The 16527-nt window shown below is 38.5% G+C and overlaps 1 protein-coding gene and 1 long non-coding RNA gene across 5 annotated transcripts in view; one reads left to right on the forward strand and one right to left on the reverse strand.

Annotated features, from left to right (window-relative positions):
• Positions 1 to 16527, forward strand: part of RBMS3 (RNA binding motif single stranded interacting protein 3) — a 1489550-nt gene that overhangs the window by 641929 nt on the left and 831094 nt on the right. The gene's annotated exons all lie outside the window — the stretch shown is intronic.
• Positions 4976 to 16527, reverse strand: part of LOC106507985 — a 95791-nt gene continuing 84239 nt past the window's right edge. The window contains exons 3-4 of one of the 2 annotated variants that reach the window (XR_001304442.2): positions 7895 to 8017; positions 4976 to 6356 (exon numbers count right to left, since the gene is read on the reverse strand). This is a non-coding gene — a long non-coding RNA (uncharacterized LOC106507985). Of the gene's footprint in view, positions 6357 to 7853; positions 8018 to 16527 lie in introns of both variants that reach the window. The other variant, XR_002337780.1, reaches the window with a different exon arrangement.

Genomic DNA, 16527 nt, shown 5'->3' on the forward strand with positions numbered 1-16527 from the left:
ACTGTAATTTATCCTCTGGGGCTAGATGTCAGCCCCCGGAGCTAAACAAAGTCAATGTTCTAATGTACAGAAAAAGGGAAATGACTCTTGGGAAAGAAATCAACAGTGTCTACTATAGGAGCCTGCATTGAGTTATTTTGCCTCCTCCACAATTCCCTGAGGCATCTCCCTAGGAGATTGTCTCCTTAAAACACAGCTTTAAAAATCATACAATTACTGCCTTTATCACAATACATAAAACCAAGCTTAAATCAATTGTGCAGCCCCTCCATGGCTGATTGGTCACTGCTCCTTTGTACACCTCTCTTGGAGTATATTCTTGGTCTTACTGTCCTAAACTTTCCTCTTTTTTTGAATAATCCAAGGTTTGCTTTACTAAAGTGTGTTGGCTCCCTGACTATACAGTTTTGATTGTCCTAGTGTTCATACATACTAACTAGAGCCGCTGAGTACCAGCCTTGAACCCTTAACATTCCTAAACTTTGAATGAGGTCATGTATTCATTTAGCAAACATTAATTGAATACATGCTATAAGCTGGACATTTTCTGGGTGAGGACAAAGGCAGGAGGAAGTTTAGAAGAGGAAGGAAATGAAAATAATGCAACGTGTCCACATTTTCAAGATGCTTAAAAGCTAACGGGAAGGAGCTTTGAGGAAACAGACTGATATTAGATAATTGTAGCAAGGTTCCAAACCAATGGTTCTCAAATACTATATGTGGATCCTTGTAACATGGTAGGTTGAAGACAAGGGTAAGCACTTGGACTCAGAAATCAGACTGACTTGGTTTCATATCTCAGCTCTAGCACTTTGTGGTTGGATTACATTAAACAAGGTTATTGAACCTCTCAGGGTCTACTTCCTTCTCTGTAAAATAAGAGAATTAAAACCCACTTCCTATAGTTCCCATTGTGGCTCAGTGGAAATGAGCCCAACTAGTATTCATGAAGATGTAGGTTGGATCCCTGGCCTCACTCAGTGGGTTAAGGATCCAGCATTGCTGTGAGCAATGGGATAGGTCACAGATGTGGCTCAGATGGATCTGACATCGCTGTGGCTGTGGCTGTGCCTGGCAGCTGCAGCTTTGATTCAACCTCCAGCCTGCGAACTTGTGTATGCCCAGGAAGTGGCCCTTAAAAAAAAAAAAAAAAAAAAGATAAAGAAAAAGAAGCAAAAAAATTAAAAAAAAAACCCTCCTACTTTCTGAGTCATTAGGAGAATTTAATGAAACAATACATACCCAAAACTGTTTAACATCCCTATAACTGACTTAATGGGGAGCAGTCGTATGAACATAGGAAAGAAATCAATTTTCATTTTGGTCAATAGAGAAAGCTTCCAGGCTCCCTGTTTGTACTATCTGGATGGCACCCTCTTTAAGCCCTTGGGCTCAGAATTTGAATTATTCAGAGACTTGAGGTTCACGAAGACTTCTTTGTGGCTGCCTGGACATCCCCACTGTTCTCCCTCATGTGCTGTTGAATATCCTGCTTTAATAGACCAGACCAGGATTTAAATCACCTGAGGATTTTTTTTTAATAAATAATCTCGAGCTTAATTATAACTCTGCCCAGAGTCTGTTCTTTCTAGTGACACTAAGATCTAAATGCCATTTGTTTCATGTGGTTTTCTCCTCAAAGGCAGTGTTTCCCAGATAAATTTGAGAACCCTGGGCTTTCTGCTTCTCCCTCCTGGCCTGTATTTTTTCCCATGTGGTTTCCAGACCTGAAGTTTCATCTGTGCATTTTATGTCCCTTATTCAGTTCCCAGCCATGATGGTCTCCTTTCCCATGGCCTTGTCTCTCTTAATAGCTCCTTACCCCATCTCTGTAAAGTGTGGCTTGCTTGACACTACCTAACTTTGAGTGCCCAGAACAGATGTTCTGGGGAATGGATTCAGCATCCCTCTGGGCTTGGTCCATACCTCCTGTGGCAGAAGCTCTGATTTCCTAAGACGTTGTAACTCCAGGAGGAATTTCATGCTGCCCCAAACTTACTTACCCCCAACAGCTCTCAGATTTGCGTGTTTGAATTTTTCTTTTTTTTTTTTTCTTTTTTTTTTTTTTTTTTGCCGTCCTTGTGGCATGTGAAAGTTCCCAGGCCAGGGACTGAATCCGTGACATTGCCAGATACTTAACCTGCTGAGCCACCAGGGAACTCCCATATTTGATTTTTTTAACCCTCCCCCTGCTTTGATTTTTTTTTTTTTTTTTTTTGTCCTTTTGCCTTTTCTAGGGCCATACATATGGAAGTTTCCAGGCTAGGGGTCCAATCAGAGCTGTAGATGCCAGCCTACACCACAGCCACAGCATCACCAGATCTAAGCCATGTCTGCAACCTACACCACAGCTCACAGCAACTCCGGATCCTCAAGCCACTGAGCAAGGCCAGGGATCAAACCCGTAACCTCATGGTTCCTAGTCGGATTCGTTAACCACTGAGCCACGATGGGAACTCCCATTTTTTAAAATTAACATTAAAATTGATTAGGTGCAGTAGACCACTGCATTCAATTGTAAATTTTAAGGTAACCAATGAATCAATTTATTATACAAATAAACTATTTTCAAAGACTTTTGTTGACAACATGGCATTTTTCCAATTTTGTTGTGACCACTGCAGTGAGAATAAACTCTATATCAAGGGAATCTGACCCATGAGAAGAATGTAAAGATGATAAGGAAAAAAAGGTGGCCCCTTTGTTACAAAAGGCACATGAGACAGAAAGGTTTGGGTTTGTGAGCAGTACTGTTTTCAATGCTGAGGCTGACAAATCGCCAGCTTTGTCTGTTATCCACTACCCATTGAGTGAAACCTCTCAAAGGTAATGTTTAACTGAGTCTTTGAGAGAAACATTGGCACAAGATGCTTCAATGTGATGAAACCCTTTTGAAAAGAAAAAATTAATTTTAAACTTAAAAACAAAATGCTCTCTGATTAGCTCTCTTCACCCTCGTAGGAAATGCAAATTGTATCAATCACGATATGAAGGGATTTTCCATGCTACCTTTCAAGGCCGACAGTCATAAGTAGTGAACTCAGATGGCATCAGCCTTATCAGTTCAGCTCATTGGAGTGGCTCCCTAATTGTTCTTGTATGAAGACCCATTAAGGCTGGGTCTTTTCTTTTCAATTGCAGGATTAATGCAGGTTCTTTGGGGATAAATATTCAAACCTTTCAAATGTACATTCAAGTGAAAATTCCAGCCCTCCTTTCATGGCCATAGAAGATAGTTGTTTATTCTTTCAGACACTTTTTGGTTATGAATGCTTTTTCTCTTTCAATAGCTCTTCAAACTTGGATGTGTATTTACATATCAATGCAGAAATAATCAAAAAAATATAACAAAATGTGCACCTCTAAATCCAACAGCCAGCTTTAGAAACAGAACATTATTGACGTTTTAGAAGCTCCTACAACTCTTTGAATGCATATTGTTCCTAGCCCCTGAGGTAACCATAATCCAGAATTTTGTTTTAAGCATTTTTTTTTTTTTTTTTGCCTGTCTTCATAGCTTTGCCCCATATAGGTACTGAAACATATCACTGTCTAGCTTTGAACTTTATATAAATGCACAATGTACTACATGCATTTTGCATTTTTTTTTTTTTTGGCTTTTGCTCAACATTGTTTTTGCGACCCATCCACTTAATGTAATTAGCTATAGTTGCAACTGTTATATTAGGACACTGAATATATGACAGTTCTCTTATTCATTTTAGTGTTGATGGATATGTAGGCTGTTTCTGGCTTTTACTACAATGAGCAATGATGCTGGGTTCCTGTCTCCTGGCACACTTGCCTGTGCCAAGGTGTGGAGTTGCTGTGTTGTAGCGTGTGGCGTATTTGAGCTGTGTAGGCAACGCCAGATTGAAGTCGTACCCCAACTTACAGTTAGTTGAGCATGGGTCTACCTTATTTTTGTGTGAAAGGCTGCACTGCCTTTTCTTCATTTTTCTACCAACATATTTGTCTTTTACCTTATTATTTGTAGAATTTCTTTATATAACTGGATAATAATCTTTTCAAAGCTCTGTATATAGCTAATAACCTCCTTCAGTCTAATGCTTCTCTTTCATTTTGATGGTGTCTTTTGATGAATAATATTCTTCATTTGGAGGTAGCAAAATTAATCAATCTTTTTTTTTAAAATGGGGACTACTTTTTTGTGGTTTGAGAAATTCTTGTTTGCCACAAGGTAGACGATGGCTGTCTCTTCTCTTCCCCACCCCCTTTCTAGGATAGTCTGAACAAAGCAGCTAAATTTTATCCTCCTTTTCATAACAGATTCAGTCTTAATAATCCTTTTAGGATTTTTGTGTTGAGTGGTTGAGGGATAATTGAGAGGGTCATACATTCAATGCAGTGTGTTGTTGTGTGTCCCATTCTTAACAGCCTCTTTCTCTGCATGATCTATGGGGCCCACCAAGAAGTTCTCTGGGGAAGAACAATGCCACATTGACTCAGGTCCACTTGAGACCTCAGATTCCATCCCAGACAAGCCCATAAAGGAATTTCTTTGAAACAAATGCAATGTCATCCCTGCAGGAATTCTCTCATGGTCAATATAGAACTTAACAGAGATGGAAGCTTGTTAACGCTTACTATTCTGTACCTACCTTCCTTCACTTACTAGTGTATCATGAACATCCTTTTCTTTTATTATAGTTTATTTACATGGTCTGTCAATTTCTGCTGTTCAGCAATTGACCCAGTCATATATACACACACACACATTCTTTTTCTCATATTATCTTCCATCATGTTCTATCGCAAGTGATCGGAATCAGTCCCTGTGCTATGCAGTAGGACCTCATTACTTATCCTTATCCATGCTAAATGTAATAGTTTGCATCCACTAACCCCAAACTTGCAGTCCATCCCACTTCCTCCTCCTCCCCCTTGGCAACCACAAGTCTGCTCTCTATGTCTGTGAGTCTGCTTCTGTTCTGTAGATAGGTTCATTAGTGAATCTACCTTCCTTTTAATTGTTGCATAAAATATGGTAATTTGGTTTTATTTGAAGTATCTAAATCTTCCCTATCTGGTGGCCATTTAAGGTGCCCGTTGTTCCTTATGCTCATGATAGAGGAAATATGTGTGTGTGTGTTCACTCACATGCAAAGTGTACATATGAGCCTGTGTGTATATATCCCTATATATTTGTCAGATTGTTTCCTTAGAGCTGCTTCAGAGAAATGCAATTGCTATAACTAATGGCATTTTCATTTAAAATTTCTATAGTAGCTGCCTTCTCACCAAATTTGAAAGAGGTATGTTTTACCACCCTCTAGCCAATATTGGGTATACCTGCTGATTAGACTTTGTTAATCTGGGCGAAAATGGTATGCAATTGTGTTTTTTGTTTGTTGTTTTGTATTCCTTTTATCACTGGAGAGGCCAACCACCCTTTCAAGGGTTTATCAACCATTTATAATTTTTTTAAGGATTTTAGCTCCTTTCCTAAATAAAATTAGAATGATAATGTCAAGCAGTGTAACTAAAGAGATATTATTTGCCATTTTTCTACCTTGTATTTTCATCAGAAAAGCAATAGCATTACATCTCCTGCAAAGTAGTATTCTTGTACCTAACGTAAAAAATCACAGACCTCACCATGCTAAAAACTAATGGATTTGTCTAAGTTTGTTGCCTGAAATATTTTAGTTTTGGTGTTTTCAAGGAAGAAGAGATCTTCAAAACTCTTTCAACAGTGTTATCTTGTCTGATCCTTTGCATGCTATCTTTAAATCAGCAGATATAAATGAAACAAAACACAACAAAATATTTATTAATTTATAGCTGCAAAATTTTTTCAATAGGTATTCTATATTCAGGATTCGAATCTTCATTCCATAGTACAAGCTTTTAGTGAAAATATTTTTAAAATGTTAATGACAGAATGGTATAAAAGCATAAATAAGACCAAGAAAAATGACAAAATTCAAAATAAGAGGGAACATTGAGAAGGTACATGGGTACCTCAACTCTCCTGGGAACATTCCGTTTCTGAAGCTGGGTGGTGCAGACACAGGTATTTGCGTACATGGTTTATACTTTCTCATATTTGTAAATATTTCTTAAAAATTAAAACCTCAGTGCCTGCCTTTTTCCAATTCTGCAGTGGCACATAAAAGAGGATTATCACTCTAAAGCTTAATGATCACATCTGAGGAGTTTCACATGCCAAGATATTTGGCAGCCATTCTGTGCAGGGACCACAGAGCCAAGTCACCAATTCTGAGTGGCCTGGATGCCGGTCCTCAGTCTGGCCAAGCACTCCAGGGGCAGCCATGGCTCGAATTCTTGTAGTTCTCAATGGCACCACAAGCAGTAAAAGTTCTGAAAGGCATCTGCAGAAAAGAATGAAACATAGAAATGGTACATAAGAACACATCTACCCCAAACCATGCAGGTAAAACATTTTTTTTTAATATGTGATTTTTCTCCTTGATTGATAGTTTACACAGGTTATTGTAAAGATCTGAAGTTCATACCTTTTGCTTCTTTTTAAAAAAATTATTGGGAGTTCCCGTCGTGGCGCAGTGGTTAACGAATCCGACTAGGAACCATGAGGTTGCGGGTTCGGTCCCTGCCCTTGCTCAGTGGGTTAACAATCCGGCGTTGCCGTGAGCTGTGGTGTAGGTTGCAGATGCGGCTCGGATGCCGCGTTGCTGTGGCTCTGGCGTAGGCCAGGGGCTACAGCTCCGATTGGACCCCTAGCCTGGGAACCTCCATATGCTGCGGGAGCGGCCCAAGAAATAGCAACAACAAAAGACAAAAAATAAATAAATAAATAAATAAAATAAAAAAATTATTGGAGTAGGGTTGACGTATAATGTCATGTTAGTTTCAGGTGTACAGCAAAGTGAATTAGTTATACCTATAGCCATTGCTTTTATGTATTTATTTATTTGGCCACACCAAGGCATTCAGAAGTTCCCGGGCCAGGGATGGAACCCATGCAACAGCAGTAACCTGAGCCACAGCAGTGACAACACCAGATCCTTTACCTTGCTAAGCCACCAGGGAACTCCAATATATCCATTCTTTTCAAATTGAGATGATGACTATCTTAAATTTCCCAAAATGGATTTGCCATCAAGGCCTAAGGGTGACAAGCTTCATGTGGTCCTACATTCTGACCTCTGGCTCATTTTGGAAGATAATATATTGAAAGTTAATCATTGTCCCTTTGGGATTTAATAATTAAGATGCACAGGGGTATTTTGTGAAGTAGTCTCTTCAGGATAGGGAAGTCTGTATCATTGAAGCAAACAGAACTTGATTTGACAAATGTCTCTACTGGCAACCTGATGGAGTATGTAGCCTCAGTTGTGGGTGGGGGCCATGTTTAAGGTCTGCACTTGGCCCTGACGCTGGCGTTGCTGTGCTCTCAGCAGAGATGTACTGGAGCAGCTTTGTGCACTGTTGTCAGGGCAGTTAACATTTACAGCACAATTCATTTAGGTTTTTATGGGGCCTTTGTAGTCCCTTTATGACACCAAACAGGAAATGTCCGTGCAGAGGATGAGCAACACTGCACACCAAAATTTCTTTTAGTTTCTTTTTTATGTTAATATCCGCTAACCCTCTAAGCCCGGAAGGTGTCATTTCCTCAGCCTCTAACACTGCGTGCACCTCAGAGAGCTTCAAGCATCATCTGAATGGAACGTCTTACAGCAGAGTGCTTTCTCCTTCAACCCATTTTGAGACAAGATGGTTAGGTACAAGGGCCTCATATGGTATGGCACATCATGCTACTAATTTAATTATTTTGCTTGTTTAACCAGTACTTGTAATATATTTATTGTGTGCCTACTGTCTTGTCGGCTCAGGCCAATAAGTACCATAGACTGTGTGGTTTGGACAAGAGATATTTATTTCTCACGGCTCAAGAGGCTGGAAGTCTGCGATCAGGAAGCCAGTGTGGTTGGATTCTTGTGAGAGCTCCTGGCTTGCAGACGGTCAGCTTCTCCGGTGTGCTCACATGGCCTTTTCAGCTTAGTGCCTGCTGAGAAAGACAGGCGGTATTGGGGGGGGGCATGTAGGGAGGAGATCTGTTTCTCTTCTTCTAAGGGTATCAATCCCATCATGAGGGCACTACCCTCATGACCTAGTTACCAGATTACTCTTGTAAATCCTCATCTCCAAATACCATCCCATTGAGGTGCTATGGATTCAACATACGAATTTAGGAGGGAGCATATACAGCCCATGTTACCTACTATGCAGGGAATTTTTCTGGCTTCTGTAGTGTATTTGTTCAGGTTTTCATCTGGCTGTTCATTGTACAAAACCCCTACATTTCAGAAGTTAAACAAGAGAGGCATTTATTTTTTATTGGGGTGAAGGTTTTCGGCACAGTGACTAGGGTGCTGGTTTCCCAAGCCTCCCAGCTTTGCAGTCCCCAAAGCCTTGGCATCATCTCAAGGATCCTCTGCATCCAGCTTACAAAGGAGAGGATGGAGAATTGCCGGTTGGGAGATCTTTGTGCATCTAGCCTCAAAGGGGCACAGATCATGGCCACCACATTCCCTTTGCTGGAACTAAGCCATGTGGTCAGGCTGGTTATGAGGAAAGCTGGGAAATGGGGCCAGATTTCTTGGAAAAGAGAAAAATAGGTTATTGAGCACCAAGCCAGTCTCTGCCAAAAGTGCTCCAACATCCAACAAGACAGAGGAGGTCCCCGCTTGTCTGGAACATTCATTCTAGTTCAACCTGGCAGACAAAGACATGTACATGGACAAAGAAAGAATTTCAGATAGTGTTGAGTGCCATGGAGAAAACGGGCAAATAGGGTTCAGGACCAACAGCAAAGGGAAGGGAGCTCTTCTAAGGAGCATGATGAGAGCAAGAATTTCTCCTGAGATAAAATTTGCAAAGAGTCAATTTTGCAAACATCTCTGGAAAAGCTGTCCAGAGAGAAAGCAAAGGGCCAGAGTCAGAACAGGACTCATGCATTTGAAGCTCAGAAAGAAAAGGGATCTGGCTGAAGCTTATGGACTGAGATTGAGGATGGGATCAATGGGGAGAGGGGAGGCAGCAGACAGGGGGCCACCTTGTGCAGGGCCTAGAGGTCATTCCTGATTCTGTGTGCAGGGGTCTTTGCTATGCATCCCAGATGCATTAGTCTCAATTAGTCTCTTTAGCAAATCTGGAACATGGATTTTATTGTTTCCCCCCAAAAGAAATGAAGAAATAGGGTCTCATCGAGTTCAGATAACTTCTGCAGTGTCCCACAGCCATTGAAGATTCAGATGCATAGCAGAGTCTGACTCTAAAACCACACTTCTAGCCACATTGTAACCATGCTTTCAAATGAGTTCTTAGTCAACATGGAGAACTTTTTTCTAGTTCATGCTTAAAAGAATGCTATAGAAAGTGCTCTGCCATCTTAAAATTTCAGACAACTTGAAACCACCGGGATGTTTCCCAAGCCAATGCATATTTAACAGAGATGTTTCTGCTATTTTTTAACTTAAATTTTCCATAATAAATGCTTCACTCTTACATTAAGAATATTAGTTGTGTTTAATCATTGTTGATAATGACATTTTTGTGATATAAGAGAACTTGCGGAACTTAACACAGATTATCTTGTACAGAAATATTGCTCACAAATACACAAATACTCTTGTCTCTTAAATTGTATGGCAACCTTATTCCAAATTTAGCTCACAGGATTATCCAACGCACCATGATTTTTATTTTACTTTATTTATTTTTTTTTACCGCCATCTAGTCTGCTATTTTTAGAGTATATATTTGTTCCAAGTGTGCCTACTTTCATTCTATTTTCTTGGTATCTAACTTTCCTTAGGTTTAGCTATTTGTTCTGAAACCTAAATTAATCTGTTAAATCGCTGTGAGTCTGTGTTTCTCTTAAAACCTAGACTGCTGGAAATTGTCAACCAATTAAGGATGACAAATAGCATGGAATCCTGTTCTAACCCTGTCATTCAATTTTTCTTTCAATGCCTTCCAGTTCCTTTCATCTTATTTTACGCTTGTGGCATCTTTTGTATGTCTCAGGAGACCAGATATAAGCTCACTCTTGAATCCTGGGAAACCAAAGTAATTCAACATGAGACATGTATATGGAGGAATTGGCCACTGATTGCTCTTCCATAAATGATGGAAGATGACCAAGAACGGGGGCCTGCAGGGCACTGCTCTGTGTGGGAACTTTCCATGTGGGAAAGTGAGTTGGTAGAACTTTGAAATTGTCATCTGATATGTGCACCTCAGGCTCAAAGACTCCTTATTTTTCTTCCTTGTCCTCCTAATGCAAAAACAATTTAAAAGAGGTTTTAAAAAAGAATGATTTACTTTTTTCTTTTAAGGATCGGGAGAATTCTTTAATTGTTTTCAGGGAAGCTTAAGCAGATGTAAACACACCCTATGGCTGAAAGAAAGACCTGAGTGATATTTTTTAGAAGAAAACTCAGGGAATTTAGACCAGGTAATGTCTATTGAAATACTGCTAGTTCTTCTTTACCATCTGACTTTCCTATTACCTCTTATAAACTTAACACTGTACCAGGTACAGAGAATATAGTGTCAGAAGACCAATGTTTGTGTCTAGACTGCCATTTACTTGTTTCCTTACTCTGGGAAGAACATTTATAAATTTTGACTTGGTTAGAATCTGATAACATAGGTGAAAGCATTTAGTAAATATTCAATGCTTTATGAATGGGCAAATGTTAGCATCTTTTAAATCAAATTCTTCTGATTCAATCTAGAATCCTCACAATTAAGTTTCTCTCATTCTTTTTGTAAAAACCCCTGTGTATTCTGAGCTCTCCATCATGCCCACACTATCTTAACTTCTAAGCTCTCTCTCCTCTTGCTACAATCAAAACTTTCCCTGTAATACTTCTAGCATCAAGAAAGTGGCTTTAAGTGTAGGTGGAACCATAGATGCAACCATTCATTTAAGCATCCCTGCATCATTCAGTAATTCTCATCTTCCCTCCTCCAACACTGTCCCGGCTTTCCATTCTTCCTGCTCCTGTGGGTACTGTTCCCTTCTTCCAGGCTATTTATTCTTATTATTTCCTTGGATTCAATAAACTTGAAGACTCTTTGAATCAAATGATGTTTCTCCTCTGGGGACAAAGGGAGTTATTTAAGATCCCCTTAATTTTTAAACTCAATAGAGGTATCACTACAGAAAGTTTTTTCTGACTACATCCTCTTCTACATCAAAACACTGCTAAAGGATGTGGTTATATAGTATACTAATGCATAATATTATATACACTACTTTTGGGCAGGGTGCATTTTGAATTACAAAATTTTTATATTACTCTTTTAAAACAAGTTATTTCCAAATGAAAATGGCTTATATATTCATTCATCCATTTATCAGTTCTTTTGGCTAATAATTACTAATTACTGAGGTCTGCTGTGTACCACAGATTGGTCTAGATGCTTAGGGTGCAGACATGAATAAGATATAATCGCTTAAGGAATTCATAGTTCAAGGGACTAGGAGACACACAGATTATTAGTATCACAAGGGTCAAACAAGTCTGTGGAAAGTACCATGCCAACTCCAAGTCTGAATTACTGCCTTTGCTTCTATACCAAAGAAAGGTGACTTTGTGGAATCTTGGAAAGTTAAGAGTTACCATGTGGAGGGGAGGTCATGCAAAACAAACAGAACAGCAAGGCAAAAGCCTATTTTTTTTTCAATTTTTAAAGTTTTATTGAAGTATAGTTGAACTACAAGGTTATGTTAATTTCTATTGTACAATAAAGTGATTCAGTTATACATACACACACACCCATTCTCTTTCAGATTCTTTTCTGACATAAATTATCACAGAATATTGGGCAGAGTTCTCTGTGCTATACAGCAGGTCCCCATTGGCCAGTCATTCCATATACTTAAGTGTGCATGTGCCAATCTGAAACCCCTAGCCCATCCCCCACCCCAGTCTGCCCCCTTTGGTAAATATAAATTTTTTAGAGTCTTTGAGTCTGTTTCTGTTCTGCAAATAAGTTCATTTGTATCTTTTCTTTTAGATTCCACATATGAGTGATATCATGATGCTTCTCTTTCACTGCCTAACTTCCCTTAATATGATCATCTCTAGGTCCATCTATATGGCTGAAAATGGCATTATTGCATTCTTTTTTGTGGCTGAATAATATTCCAGAGTCTATAAACAATAAATGCTAGAGAGGGTGTGGAGAAAAGGGAACCCTCTTATACTGTTGCTGGGAATGTAAATTGGTGCAATCACTATGGAAAACAGTATGGAGGTTCCTCAAAAAACTAAAAATAGAACCACCATGTGATCCAGCAATCCAACTCCTGGGCATCTGTCCAGAGAAAACCATAATTTGAAAAGACACATACACCCCAACATTTCTTCGTAGCACAATTTATCAATAGCCAAGACATCAACATCGAAGCAACTTAAATGTCCCACAGAGGAATGGATAAAACCTGTTTTTTTTAAACATATCATTCTCTTGAATGATCAGCTTAATCTATAACATCAAAGCATTGGAGTAGAGGAGTTTTCATGTCTTTTTCCAAGTTCCATGCTCCTAGGATTTCTACAGTGTCGTGACTGTCTTCTCCATGCAATGTGATGATCCCTGTGGAGAAAATGTCAGCTCTGTTCTCAGGAAACTTACCCTTCTGTAGGACGTGGTGGAGCAGTTTCATCTCTTCAACTAGCCAGTTAACAGCAGTGCTTAAAGTGCTGTATTGAGAAAGCTAGAAGATCACAGCTAGATTTATTACAACAAGAATTGTTCCCAGGATGAGAAAGGTGTACAGAAAGGTATGTGTGTCACTTCCTTTTAGCCTTAGAAATTAACTGAGTGAAGTTACCCAAAACCATATTAAAATAAAAAGTTGAAGAGATGGGTTGTTTTTTTTTTTTTTTTTTTTTTTAATAAAAGCACCTTGAAAACAGAGGATCATTTCATGGGTCTTCACATCATCAAAGACAAAATCCTGAACTTCAGTGATTTGCCCTTTTGACAACTAGAGTGATGTCTGTAGACAATAAAAGTGATTTGGGGTTTTGGAACTGCAAAGAGGAAACAGTTTAAACTTCCCTGGACAAATTAGATTTCACATGCTCTCCTTAGGGCTGTTGTCCATCACAACCCCTATTAATAGTCTAGGCTCTTGGAGGGAGGAAACCACTGAACTGGTTCATGGAGTGCTGTAGCCTTGGCAGCTAGCACAGAAGGTATTCAGTATGTAACTGCTGCCTGAGCTTTAAGTGAACAGTGACGTTCCCTGGATAGTTTGTGTAACTTTTCAACTGTCGAGGTAGATAGAGACAGTTTGCCTCTGAAGATCACACGCAAGATGAGAGAGAATGCCAGACATTCAACTGGAGTCAACAGTGCATGAGGAAAGGATGTTTAGATGTGATGTTACTTCAGAAATGAAACTTTATGAATCTTGCATATCACCAAATAACAAGCTGGCTTTTTCATTTATACAATGGAAATGAATATTAAAGTATTCATAAAGACTAGTAGAGAAATATAAAGTTATTCAGATGAAGTGGAGTTTTAAATGCAAAGAATGAATATATTTTATAGTCTTATCTCAGTTTGTAACAGATTTTGATGAATGCAGTGTAGACCACGGGTGTGGAATTCATTTATGCAGATTCTTATGGCACAGCCCATTAGAATTCTTAAAATACATTTGGCCCGTGTTCAATTAAAAACTACAAAATTTATAATTTTCTTTTGTGCCTCTCTCTTCCCATTTTTCTCATAACCTATTTTTTAATGCAAGACAAACTATTCCTATTGCTGGGTGTAACTCTGAGGGAAATTCTGCTATTGAATTATTTAGAAAAGTGTTTCAGTTCTAAGAAGTGCTCCCTTCCAGTTAAACTCCTAATCTTTTCAAGTTAGAGACCCATTTTTTGCCCTCACAAGGCAACAAAACTCCTATTTAAGCTAATATTATAGATTAAAATATTGACTGTAAAAATCCTGGGGGAGGAGGAGTGGATTGGGAGTTTGGGATTAGTAGAAGTAAACTGTTATATTTAGGATGAATAAACAACAGGTCCTACTGTATAGCACAGGGAACTATATTCGGTATCCTGTGATAAACCATAATGGAAAAGAATATGAAAGAATATATATATATATATTTCTGAGTCAGTCACTTTGCTGTACAATGGAAATTAAAACAACATTGTAAATCAACTGTACTTCAATGAAATTTTTTTTTTTTTTTTTTTTTTTTTGGTCTTTTTGCTATTTCTTTGGGCCGCTCCCGCGGCATATGGAGGTTCCCAGGCTAGGGGTTGAATCGGAGCTGTAGCCACCAGCCTACGCCAGAGCCACAGCAACGCGGGATCCGAGCCGCCGGATCGGATCGTTAACCCACTGAGCAAGGGCAGGGACTGAACCCGCAACCTCATGGTTCCTAGTCGGATTCGTTAACCACTGCGCCATGACGGGAACTCCTAAAAAAAAATCTGTAAATGTGAAAACGAATTTAAGTTCTTCTTCAAGTTATAGCAAATTATTTTGAATTCTATTGTAATTGCTTTTCAAAAAGTCTCCTCTTATTTTCTTTTTCTATACCAAGTTTAGTATTTCACAGAGATCAAATTTGCGACTTTGTCAGGAAGCTGTCCTTGGACCTCCTGCTATGAGGCAGAGTAATAATGAAGGTCCTTTATCATTTCCAGGCATATATTCCTTTGGGTGGGTTCAAGACCAGCCTCATTCTGAACCCAAATATAGAATGTTTTATTACTTGAGTATTGCTCAGGCCTCCCAATTTATTTATAGTATAATAAATACATTATATTAGTAACCTGATTTTTAAAAAAGCAACAATTACACCCTCAGAATACCTTCTTACTTAAGTATTTTAGTATTTTCCTTAGCTAATCTGGTGCTAGACCTTTGAAATTCACATGCAGATTCAGTCAATGTGTAAAAAGAGTACTCTGAGAGATTGTTAGAGAGAAAAAATTAACATGTAGAGATGTGAATAAATAACTCATTTTCTAATACTCCCTTCCAGAATTTAAATTCTGAACATTTTCAGATAGAGATAAGGAAGTTCCTGAACTTGCCTTTATTTGAAAAGTTTAATTGACAGTGGATTGAGTATATTTCTTTGCGATGCAAATTTTAAGTATTTTCTTTAAGCATAAAAATGGTCTGGGAGTCTACTTGCCCATGAAATTCACATGATTAAATATAAAGAGGATTTTTTTTTCCTCCACAGAGTAAATAACCTCCTTCCCATGTGTATATTGATATAAACTCTCAGTGCATTTGGGTTTTATGATTTAGCACAGATGGTTTCTCCCTTGTTTGAGACTGAAAAATGGATTTCCTTTTGGTTCCCCTGGAGTTCTCTTTCTTTGATGGTTAGAGAGTAGGTGTTTGCTTTTCCTAAAAACCACACTTAACGAAAGCAAGGGGTATGCCTTTAAAACTTTTTTGTTTGTCCGTATTTCAAAAAGCAATGCACAATAGTAGTACCTCTTGTTTGTACACATTAGAATTTATGTTCTCATGATAAGAACCATTCCCACAGAGCTAAAGAAAGCCAGATGATTTTATGAAAACAAATCACATGAAAACCTGTTATATTAAAACAGGTGCTTGGCATCTATTGTACTGTTTATTTCACATATTTTGTTAGTGTCAGTGTAAGGTTCAAAAACACATCACTTTATCTGTTTACCATGTTTATATAGAGATAATAAAATGAATCAAAATAAGTAGACCGTAAACTGAAAATCTTTAGCAGTATGGTGAAGAAGATTTAAATAATTATTTTATCTAAGCTATTCATAATTGCTAAATATGTTTCTAGGTCAATATCATTTAGTCTGGCATAAATACTCGGTATTTTTCTAACCCATTTAAGGTCATTACTTTATAATTATCAAAACAGTACCATGAAGTACCCAGTGTTATCTTCTCTAATGTGATAGATACAAAGAAACAAAATGCTTAAGGCGCTTACCTTAGGGGACCCAGGATTTGGGGCAAAGAAATTAAGTAAGTGTTAGTTTACAGTGTTTTGTTTTGTTTGTGGGAACAATTCTGTCTTCTGAGGTCTGGCATTTGAACCCATCTTCTCATTCTTATACTGTATATTTCCGAAAGGGAACATTTTTCTCCTTGCTCACCCTGGGTCCGAGATGAACCTTGATAATAGTAGGGAGTAACAGCTAACATTAATTGAGTGCTCATTATGGTTGGCAGTGAACACAACTCTTTGAACATTACTTCATTGAATTCTATTAATCACCTGTGAGATAGAGGCTGTTGTTATCAGCATTTTATAGATGAGGAAACCTAGGTTTAAAGACCAGAAACTAACTCTGTGTCAGGAACCTGATACATATGAAGAGTAGCATCAGATTGTATGCTGTTCATCAATATAGTGTGTCCTGAGAAGAATTTGGTCAGACTAGATGATCTCAACAAACCCCTTATTAAGCAGGATATTGTAAAAGCACTGTTCTAATTCTTGGAATTACTGTTGGG

The sequence above is a fragment of the Sus scrofa genome, chromosome 13 (assembly GCF_000003025.6).
Source record: "Sus scrofa isolate TJ Tabasco breed Duroc chromosome 13, Sscrofa11.1, whole genome shotgun sequence".
Classification (NCBI taxonomy): Eukaryota; Metazoa; Chordata; class Mammalia; order Artiodactyla; family Suidae; genus Sus; species Sus scrofa.